We start from the raw sequence: 10,620 nt of genomic DNA, 5'->3' as shown, positions 1-10,620 counted from the left end.
GCAAAAACTGGAAAACAACAGGTGTCAGCTAGGTTTTGGAGAAACTGGAACCCCCATCCATTGCTTGTGGGGATGTAAAATGGTACAGCCACTGTGGAAAACAGTTTGGTGGTTCCTCTTTTTTAACATATGAACCAGCCATCCTGCTCCTAGGTACATACCCAGAAGAAGTGAAAGTAGGAACGCAAACTGACCCCTATACACCAATGTTCACTGCATTACTTTTACACTAGCCAAAATGGGTAAACAGCTGAAATGTGCATCAACAGATGAATGGGTAAAGAGAATCTGGAACATGCATACAATAGATTGTTACTCAGCCATAAAGAGAAGTGAAGCCCTGATGCATGCCACAACACGAGCCTTGAAAACATCATGCAGAGCTCAATAAGGCAGTGGCAAAAGGACAAACACCGTATGATCTCACTTATATGAAATAAGCAAATATATAGAAACTAAAGATTATTAGTGATTACCACGGGGGAGAGGGAGGGGGAAAGGGGAGTGCTTTGCTTAGGGGGCACTGAGTTTATGTCAGTGGTACAGGAGTAATTTGGAAAAGGATAGTGATAATGGTTGCACCACATGAAGAACGCAATCATGTCACTGAGTTGTACCTGTAGAAACTGCTGAATCGGTGAATGTTTTGGTGTGTATATTTTCACCAAAATAAAAGAAAACCCTATGGATCGCAACAAAAACAACAACAAAACATCAGCAAGGACGTAGAATAAGTAAACATCGTCATGAACCAACTGGATCTAACTGACATCTATAGAACACTCCACGCAACAGCAACAGAATGCATGTTCTATTCAAATGCACATGGAAGTTTCTGCAAGACAGACTACATTGTGGGTCATAGAAAAATCCCTAATGAATTTAAAGAATTGAGATCAGAGTATCTCTCTGACAAAAACACTATTAAACTACAAATAGAAAGATAAGAGGAAAATCTCATACGGCGTCGTGAGGAATAGGAATTAATTATAGCATTTTTGAATGTAATGTATTAACTTAAAATTTTATGGACTTTATGGTTTGGAAAAAACACATTTAAGAACTTATAAAGACATGCTTACAAAGATATTTGCTCATCTATGAGCAAGGGTGTTAAGTATACTATTGTTTGTAATAGAAAAACTGATACAGGAAGGAAGTTTTCAGCAGGATGGTACTGGTGAAGTAAACTTGGGCGACCACACAGTGTAACACCAGGTCAATGTAAAAAAAAAAAAAACATTGAAACGTTCTTGTAATAAAAACGTTATCCTAGAAATGTCACAGTAAGTGCAAAAGCACATTACACAGGTAACAAGTGGCATCAATCCATTTTTGCTTACATAGATATCTAGCTGTTTACCCAGAGGGCTCAAAGCACAAAAAAGAAAAAGGATCTTTTTCTTCCACTCACATACAGCTTTCTCTTCAGTATAGAAAGCGAATGCACCTCCCGTCTGGAGACCTTCTGTATTCCTGCACCCTGGGTATGCCTCCTTTGTCACCCAGCCTTCCAGAAAGCTCTCTCTGATGGGTTTGGGCCACTGCCTCTCCCTCCCACTTTTCTACTCTGCCAAGTTCAGGCTGCAGTTCAGGCTTCTGTCACGAGGTGGCGCCAAAGTACCTCCACTATCAAGCTTCTCTGCAGAGGGGTTGATAAAAGGACCAAAAACCGCAATACCCTCTCTTAAAACCCAGGTTATGAACCTATGTACAGAATGATTCTGATTCTGTCTGACAAAGGTACAGGCATAAAATAAGACTATACAAGCACATGCTCTGAGCACCCAGAGGCTGAAACACCAGGTAGCTGTAGTGCACCTTGGTGTGCCAGAGGGCGGCAGAGCGCAGAGCCTGGCGGGCAGGGGTGACTGAGAGGATGGGGGTGTCGCAGCGAGGTCTGGGCAGCTGTGTCCAGAGTGGCCTGGAGAAGGGTGAGAGAATAGGAGAGTGTCTGTGAGGCCTTTGTAGGGATGGGGCGATGAAGCGTGAAGCCCTGCTCTCTTGCCAGTGTCCTCTCTACAGTGTGCACGTATTAGCTGACACTCATGAGGGAAGAGACAAATCAATGAATGAGATAGAGAGTTGGGGTCAAGAGAAAATGTAACTGCTTTAATATACACAAGAATTTTTCAAACAGAATTGATATCATAGCAAACAAGACGTTTCGTGACGTTGTTTCGCTGTGCAAAATGCAGTTTTCCTTAAAAAGAAAAAGAAACGACAATGAATGCCACTTGGTGGCCAGACCCAGGATTCCAACTCCTAGAGTCAGACCAGGGGCCTCAGGAAGGATAGAAAAAACGAGGTTGGGATCTTGGCTTAATGGTAGCAGACAGTTGTTGTTGTTGGGTGCTGTCGAGTGGGTTCCAACTCAGAGCGACCCTATGCACAACAGAACGAAACACTGCCCAGTCCTGCGCCATCCTCACAATAGTAGTTATGCTCGAGCTCATTGTTGCAGCCACTGTGTCAATCCACCTCGTTGAGGGTCTTCCTCTTTTCCGCTGACCCTGTACTCTGCCAAGCATGATGTCCTCCAGGGACTGATCCCTCCTGACAAAGTGTCCAAAGTATGTAAGACGCAGTCTTGCCATCCTTGCTTCTAAGGAACATTCTGGCTGTACTTCTAAGACAGATTTGTTCATTCTTTTGGCGTTCAATATTCTTCGCCAACACCACAATTCAAAGGTGTTAACTCTTCTTCGGTCTTCCTTATTCATTGTCCAGCTTTCACATGCATGTGATGCGACTGAAAATACCATGGCTTGGGTCAGGTGTACCTTAGTCTTCAGGGTGACATCTTTGCTCTTCAACACTTTGAAGAGGTCCTTTGCAGCAGATTTGCCCAATGCAATGTGTCTTTTGACTTCTTGACTGCTGCTTCCATGGGTGTTGATTGTGGATCCAAGTAAAATGAAATCCTTGACAACTTCAGTCTTTTCTCCCTTTATCATGACGTTGCTCATTGGTCCAGTTGTGAGGATTTTTGTTGTCTTTATGTTGAGGTGTAATCCATACTGAAGGCTGTGGTCTTTGATCTTCATTAGCAAGTGCTTCAAGTCCTCTTCACTTTCAGCAAGCAAGGTTGTGTCATCTGCATAAGCAGGTTGTTAATGAGTCTTCCTCCAATTCTGATGCCCCGTTCTTCTTCATATACTCCAGCTTCTCAGATTATTTGCTCAGCATACAGATTGAATAGGTATGGTGAAAGAATACAACCCTGGAGCGCACCTTTCCTAACTTTAAACCAATCAGTATCCCCTTGTTCTGTCCAAACAACTGCCTCTTGATCTATGTAAAGTTTCCTCATGAGCACAATTAAGTGTTCTGGAATTCCCATTCTATAGCGGACAGAGTGTTCTGGAATTTTTCAACCATTGGTAACAATCTCTTTGTACCCATCATTTTCTGGGATATTCAAAGTGAGACTGGAAGTGAACAGTCTGAGCAGAATGTAAAGCTGCACCTGTGCATATCTGGGGTGAAAGAGCTAGAGAAGACCTAGACGAGCGTGTGCACACACACACACACACGAGCAGTCAAAACAATTATTTTTATCTACTTCGTTTCCCCATAAAGCTCAATACAATGAACCTGTACCCACATTACTCTGTTACCCATTTGTTCACAAGTATTTTGTCTTCCAAATTTGTAGAATAATTTATTTCCTGAGTGCAACATTTCAAACAATATATCAAAGTATATTTATAAACTGAAATTACCCTGTATCTCTCACTGGCTGGACTCACACCCCCTGACCCCAAGAGGTGTGTTGTCAATGGAATGGAGCATGTTCTCTGGATCGTCCATCAGTGAGGCAGACACAAACACGTACACCTGCACAGCCACACCTAGAGAGGAAGCACATTACTCATCTTCTTTTGCAACTTGTTTGCATCTCATTAGTTCTTCTGGTCTTGGCACGTTTTAACCTGCTTACTGTTCATGTATATTTTACTGTGAATTCTCTGTTGAAATTACTTGCCAATCTCTGTTTGTTAGTAAGTGTGCTTCACAAACCATGAATATCAACACAGTGTCTGAGATGCACCGGTAGTTAACAAATGTGCTCTCCCTGATTTTCACACAATTCTTGGTGTGTTTTTACTGTTTCAATAATATTGTATTGAATAAAAGTAATATTACTATTAATTAATTCCTCCCAAAATTTTGAATTGTAATACTGAAAACTGTACAGATCATCATTTAAAAAAAGATAAACAACACCCTGGAGGCTTGGAGACAAAATGTGAAAACTTCTTAGAATAATGTCAGTTAGGCGCTGATCGGGAGACAACAAAGTTGTTTCCTGATTTATTTAAACTCCCCTAAAGTCAGAACCCTAATATGGAAAAATGGTCAAATAATGGGTAACCTGACAGCTGTTAGGATTCAAGGAGATGAGATATAAAGTGTACCTCACATAAAAGTAGTTCTGTGCCTGTTAATGTCCTTCCCTCTAGGTCACCTGCCCCAGGGCAACACCTGTGCTCTGCCTGAGGCCCACTCACCTCTTCAGGGATGGGGCGATTGATGTGGCCCTACCCCCAGGCCTCTTGGCACAAAGGTCAGGAGTTCATCTCCACTATCATCTTGTTCACCAAGTGGTTGAGTGGGTATCATGGGGCCACAATAGCAGGTGGTGTAAAAGAGCCATTTCTCAAGCCCTGGAAGTCCGTGTTCTAAAGGGGAGGCTGCTCGGTGACTTCTAGGGAGGGCATGGGAGGGAACCTCATTGCAATCCTGCCGCTTATCTAGAGAGGTGACTCAGGTCCTGTTACCCTGAGCTTGTTCTTCTGTGAAATCAGACTCACCATGCCTTCCCCACAGAGCTGTTCTGAGGGACAGATGAGAAAACTCAGAGCACAGCGTATATGGCATGTAGCAGGACTTCAATCACCCTTTAAATGTTGAGGTACAGCAGTAGGGGCTGCCTGAGCCTATGGTAATACAAGAATGGCGTTGTTGTTCTTGGCAAACGTCCGGCACACAGCAGCCACTCAGTACGTGGTTATGAATGAATAAAGGTTACTGCTGGGTTCAGTCTTTGGTGAGCACCCACCTCACACAGGGCCTGCAAGGATGCAGGGCCTGAGCGCCTCTGTCCAATGGATGCTGGATGCCCTCCACTCCAGAGTCCAAGGGCAGCATCCTTCAGAAGATCGCGTCCCTTCTCTCCTTGTGGGACCCAGAGCCAGGCCCCCTTCCACAACTTTCCTTCCATTCTGGGTGTTGAATTGGGATCTCCCTATGCAGAGGCCTGGAAGGATGGGTGGTGTGGGTGGTTTCCAGAGCATTCCTTCCTACCACATATCTGTGGAGGTGATGGGTTAGAACCTCAGCAGAGGAAGCTCGTTGCTGTCCTAAGATGAAAGCTGGACGCTGTGATGTAGTGCACCTGAGCCAGGCTGGAAGTGGGTGTGGCTGGACACTGGTCACCATATCGGTGGTCTCCCAGCCAAGCACTCATGCCCTACTCTCTCCATCTGCCCGTCTGTGTATCAGTGTGTCTGTGCCCAGGGCCCTGCGACCAGGAGAATTGGTGGTATATAAAGGGAACCTCCATGCCCACTTCAGGGATGATGGTTCAGGCGCAGAGAGTGTGGGGAAGACCAAACGGGAGCGGTCACCCTTCTAGAGATAAGAGAGGCATAAAACCAGGCCAGAAACCTCCCTCTCTGACCTTGCAAAGGTGTAAAGGAGAGTGAATTTGAAACTCCTCATTCCTGTCCTTGAGGATCAGGAAGAATCAAACGATCTCATCCTTCACTCCCACACATTAGCCGTGTGACCCTGGGCAAGTCTCTCAATGTCTCTGTGCCTTGGTTGTTGGGTTGAAAATGCAGTATTTGATACGGTTTCTACAGAATGATCCTCCCTAGAGTTCGAGAAATACATAGGCATAAAAAAGATTGATGATTCTCTATTCTATACGCCATATGCATTTATTTAATATATATTTAATGGAGTATCTATTATGTGCCAAGACCCACAAGGCCATACACCATGTCTTCATCTCAGACCTTTCTCCTGGGTTCCAGACACATATATTCAACCACCCACTGGAAATGTGTATCTAGAGCAGCGGTTCTCAAATGGGGGAGATTTTGCACCCCACCTCAAGGGGAAGCGTGGCAACGTCTGGAGACATTTTTGGTTGTCAGAACTAGGAGTGCTACTGGTATGTACTGGGGAGAGGTTAGGAATGCTCCTAAATATGCTACAATGCATAGGACAGCCCCGTACAACAAAGAGTTATCTGGCCCAAAATGTCAATAGTGCCAAAGGTGAGAAATCCTTTTCTAGAGGAAGGTAAAGTTATAACCCAATTATTACCTATGTGCACAGATTCAGGGTAGAACCCAATCCTGGAGTCTGACAAACCTCAGTTGGAATCACCAGGCTGCCTTTTTCCTGGTATGCGTCCTTGAAAAATGTATTTGACCTCCATGAGCCTTAGTAAAGTATGCCTGGGGTGAAAAATGAATTAAAACAGGGAATACTGATACCTAACTCACAGAACAGTCCCAAGGTTAGTTTCTTTCCCTCCCCACGTCCTAGCTTCTGCTTTGGAGATGACTTTTGCCTAACCTACATAGTCCTAAACATTATAACTCTGCCCTAAAGAGCTTCTGGAAATATAACAACAGGAAGGAAAATAAATTCCCATTGTGTATAAGTCAGTGCCACTTCTGTGTGGTAGAGTTGTCTAATGCAGATGGGATAGGGGAAGATTTTCACCCCATTTCCATAGCGTCGGTGTGTCTTTAGTTATCCCTTCGGGGCCCCTGTTGGACAGTTAACGTCAGGAGTGCCCGTGACCTGGGTGTCTGGGTTGTTCTTGTGGCTCCCAGAGAAGCACACAGCATGATGATGCGTCTCCTGGAGAGGACAATGGAGAGAAAGGAAGGAGATGTTTACCAGTGCCAAACCCACTAACTTCCTTCTATGTGACGTGGGGTGGAACCCTACCTGCTTGTGGCTACAGACTCAGTTTTAGGACATGTGATTTGAGTTGATCTTCTAGTAGGTCAGTTTTGTGTATAAGTCATCTATCCTCCCTCTTCTGAAGCATTTCTGTCATCATTTCAATGTTTATATTCTCACAGAGCCCTGGTGGCATAGTGGTTAAGAGCTTAGGCTGTTAACCAAAAGGTCAGCAGTTTGAATCCACCAACCGCTCCTTAGAAACCCTATGGGGCACTTTGAGTCAGAAACGACTCGATGGCAATGGGTTTGGTATTTTCATTCTCATGTACTGAGGGTAAAATGAGTTCAACCACATTACAAGAAATCTGGGACATTGCTGGGACCAAGGGAGAAAGAGTGCTAGTGGAACCCCTCAATGGCTCTTAACACTTGTGCTTGGAAGGGGCACACTCCATTTCCTCCCCGATTTAACTGGCCACATCTAGTCACATGGCGAGTCCCTGGGTGGTGCAAATGGCGAAGCACTGGACTACTAACTGAAAGGCTGGCGGTTCAAATCCAACCAAAGGTGCCTCGAAAGTAAGGTCTGCCAATCCGCTTTCAAAAGGCCAGTGACCTGAAAAGTCTACGGCGCAGTGCTGCAACCACAACAGTCACATGTCCAAGCCGGATGTCAGTGGAGGGAGGTCAGTGGGCCTGGCAGGAAAGGACCTGGTGGTCAGGGGCAATTAATATGTTTGAATAATTATAAAATTGTGGGACAGTTCTACTCTGTCCTGTAGGGTAGCTATGAGTCTGAATCGACTCGACGGCACTGAGAGAGTTAGTTCTCTAGAAAAAAAAGCTAGAGAGAAAGAACAGGTCCAAAAATTACTGTGAGCAGCCACCTGAGACATGACTGAGACCCTTTGTTGGTTTAGGGATGGCCTCTGATGTGAAGCTGATTCAGAAAGGATGGGGTGTTTATTTCTGCCCTCACGCCACATTTGAGTATTTTCCTCGTTATTATTACACAGTCCTGTATGTTTATTGTTAACAGTTTATAAGGTAAGACATAAGGAAAAAATAAACCGTCCAATTACATCACCCTATAATAGCCTTTTCACCCCTCATGCTCTGGTGGGAACGTGATTTCTCAGTGTCGCCCTCCTGTATATACACCATGTGGGCGCTGTGTTATGATTAGTAGTAAAGTGCTGGGAAGGCCCCGCGTGTGTTAAAGGAATAATAGACAACAGGGCGGCTCAACTGGGGCATGGAGGACACAGGACATGAGGCTGGAAATGCAGGCTGGGCCCATGCAGTGGGGAGCTTTGAACGCCAGCTGGGGGCAAGGAGTTTGTAGTTCTCTTGGGAGGCGGTGGGCTGCCTCGGAGAGCATCTGGGTGATGAGATCAGACCTGGATTCGGGAAACTGTTCTGGGCAGCTGTGTGCACAGTGAAGTAGAGAGAGGATGATGACAGAGAAGAGGGTGAGAAGCAGAAGTGGGGAGTCATACAATAACTGTGCAGATACTAAATAAAGGGGCTTACACTGCTGTCTCTTTCTGAGTGGCACTTGAAACATAGCGGACACATCACTAACGGAATAATCACGGGGTCTTTGTCTCTGTTATCCCAGCACCTAGCACAGCCTCTGATACTTAGCAATACCCTGGCGAGGATCCAGTACCAGTGCCCAGGGTGATCAGATCATTTGCAGCAGGTGAGGCTTCAGGACTCAATGGGCGAACTTATAAGTAATTCTAGGTTTAGCTCAGGAGCAGTTTACTAGACTCTTCCTCTGATTTACTTAACCACCTCCTAACTCCCATACCCTGATCTGAATATGGGGTCAATAATAGTTAACTTGAATACCTGTGAGGATTAAGGATGATAACATGTACAGTGCCTCTTGCCATAGCTGTTTTGTATATGTTCATTTCCTTCCCTCTGGATCATCTTTCCAGATGGCCACATTTGTGCTTCTGTCTGGGCCCCCACACCACCTCAGAGACCACGTGATCCATCTGACCCCACACCCAGGACTCCTGGCCCAAGGGACAGGATTTCATCTTCACCATCATCTTCAACAAAAGTAGAGATTAACCAGATGGGCTTGACTTAATCAGATGAGTCCCTTAAAAGCAGAGGGAGTTCTCTGGCTGTACATAGGAGGGGAGGTTAGAGACTCAAAGCACCGGAAGGATTCAACGTGCCTTTGCTGACTTGAAGATGGAAGTGTCCACATGGCAAGGAATAGGAGTGGCCTCTAGGAGCTGAGAGCATCCCCCATCTGACAGGGGACTGCGGTCCCATAGCCACAGGAAATGAATTTTGCCCACAACAAGAATGACCTTGGAAGCTGATTTTTCCCTGGAGCCTCCAGAGAGGAATGCAGCCTGGCTGACACCAACACCTTGATTGCAGCCTTGTAAAACCTTGAACAGAGAATACGGCCATACTGTGCCAGACTTCTGACCCAAGGACTGTGAGCTAAAAATGGGTGGGGCTTTCAGTTGTTAAGGTGTGGTTACACTCCAAGAGAAAACGAATACACTTTATTTAGGTAGAATCCATATCCATCACATATACAATGTGTGTGTGTGTGCCCGCATGTGCACGTGCACGCAATCCCATGTATAAATAAAAATGGGATGAAATATATCCCCCTGGAAGCAGTTTTTACCCTGAATGGTGGGATTAAAGGTTATGAGTATACTCATAGCAGTGTTAGAATGCATTTCCTACATTTTCTAAATGGATGATGGATTACTAATTGTTCATCAGGGATAAAGACCATTTGAGCTTTATTCATGTAAAATATGTTTTGTTTCAGACTTTTAAAAAGGCATCAGAACCAAAAACCAAACCCATTGCTGTTGGGTCGATTCCAACTCATAGCGACCCCATAAGACAGAGTAAAACTTCCCCATAGGTATTCTAAGGAGCGGCTGGTGGATTTGACCCCCCGACCTCTTCTTTAGCGGCTCTAACTCTTAACCATTGTACCACCAGGGTTCCTAAAAAGGTATAAGATACAAAAAACCTAACCCAGTGCCATCCAGTTGATTCCGACTCATAGCGACTATAGGACAGAGTGGAACTTCGCCCTGGGGTTTCCAAGGAGTGGCTGGTGGATTAGAACTGCCAACCTTTTTAGTAACAGCCATAGCTCTTAACCACTACACCACCAGGTTCCTAAAAAAGTGTAGTAAGTAGTATAATAGGCAAACATGTACACACAACCAAGGTTATGAAGTAAAACATTGTAGCGTGGATGCCCCTGTGTAACCTCTCTGGCTGCCTCACCCCCAGAAGGAACCACCGTCCAGAATTTGTTTACAACTCCCATGCTTTGCTCCATATTTTACTACCCATGAATACATCCCTAAACAAAACACAATCTCTTCGCGTATTTTTAACTCCAAGTATATAAGTAATATCTTTCTATATCACTTATTGAAACTTATCGTCTTCCCTCTGAAAATGGTGCTTCTGAGATTTATTGAATCAGGTGACTTCTCAACTATCCTACTCTCATTAGCCATGCCCCCCTAGGCTCCGTACCTAAGAATGCTACAGCTCACTGTGACTTCCTTCTTCCCCAACAGATGGTGCCAAAGGGCTCTGCAAACAGGGTGTACCAATCTGTACTCCTCCAGCAGTGTATGGTGTTCTCGGGCCCCACATTTCCCATTTGAATGG

This window comes from Loxodonta africana, chromosome X, assembly GCF_030014295.1.
Source record: "Loxodonta africana isolate mLoxAfr1 chromosome X, mLoxAfr1.hap2, whole genome shotgun sequence".
In the NCBI taxonomy this organism is placed as follows: domain Eukaryota; kingdom Metazoa; phylum Chordata; class Mammalia; order Proboscidea; family Elephantidae; genus Loxodonta; species Loxodonta africana.
Note: the sequence above shows the minus strand (reverse complement) of the source record.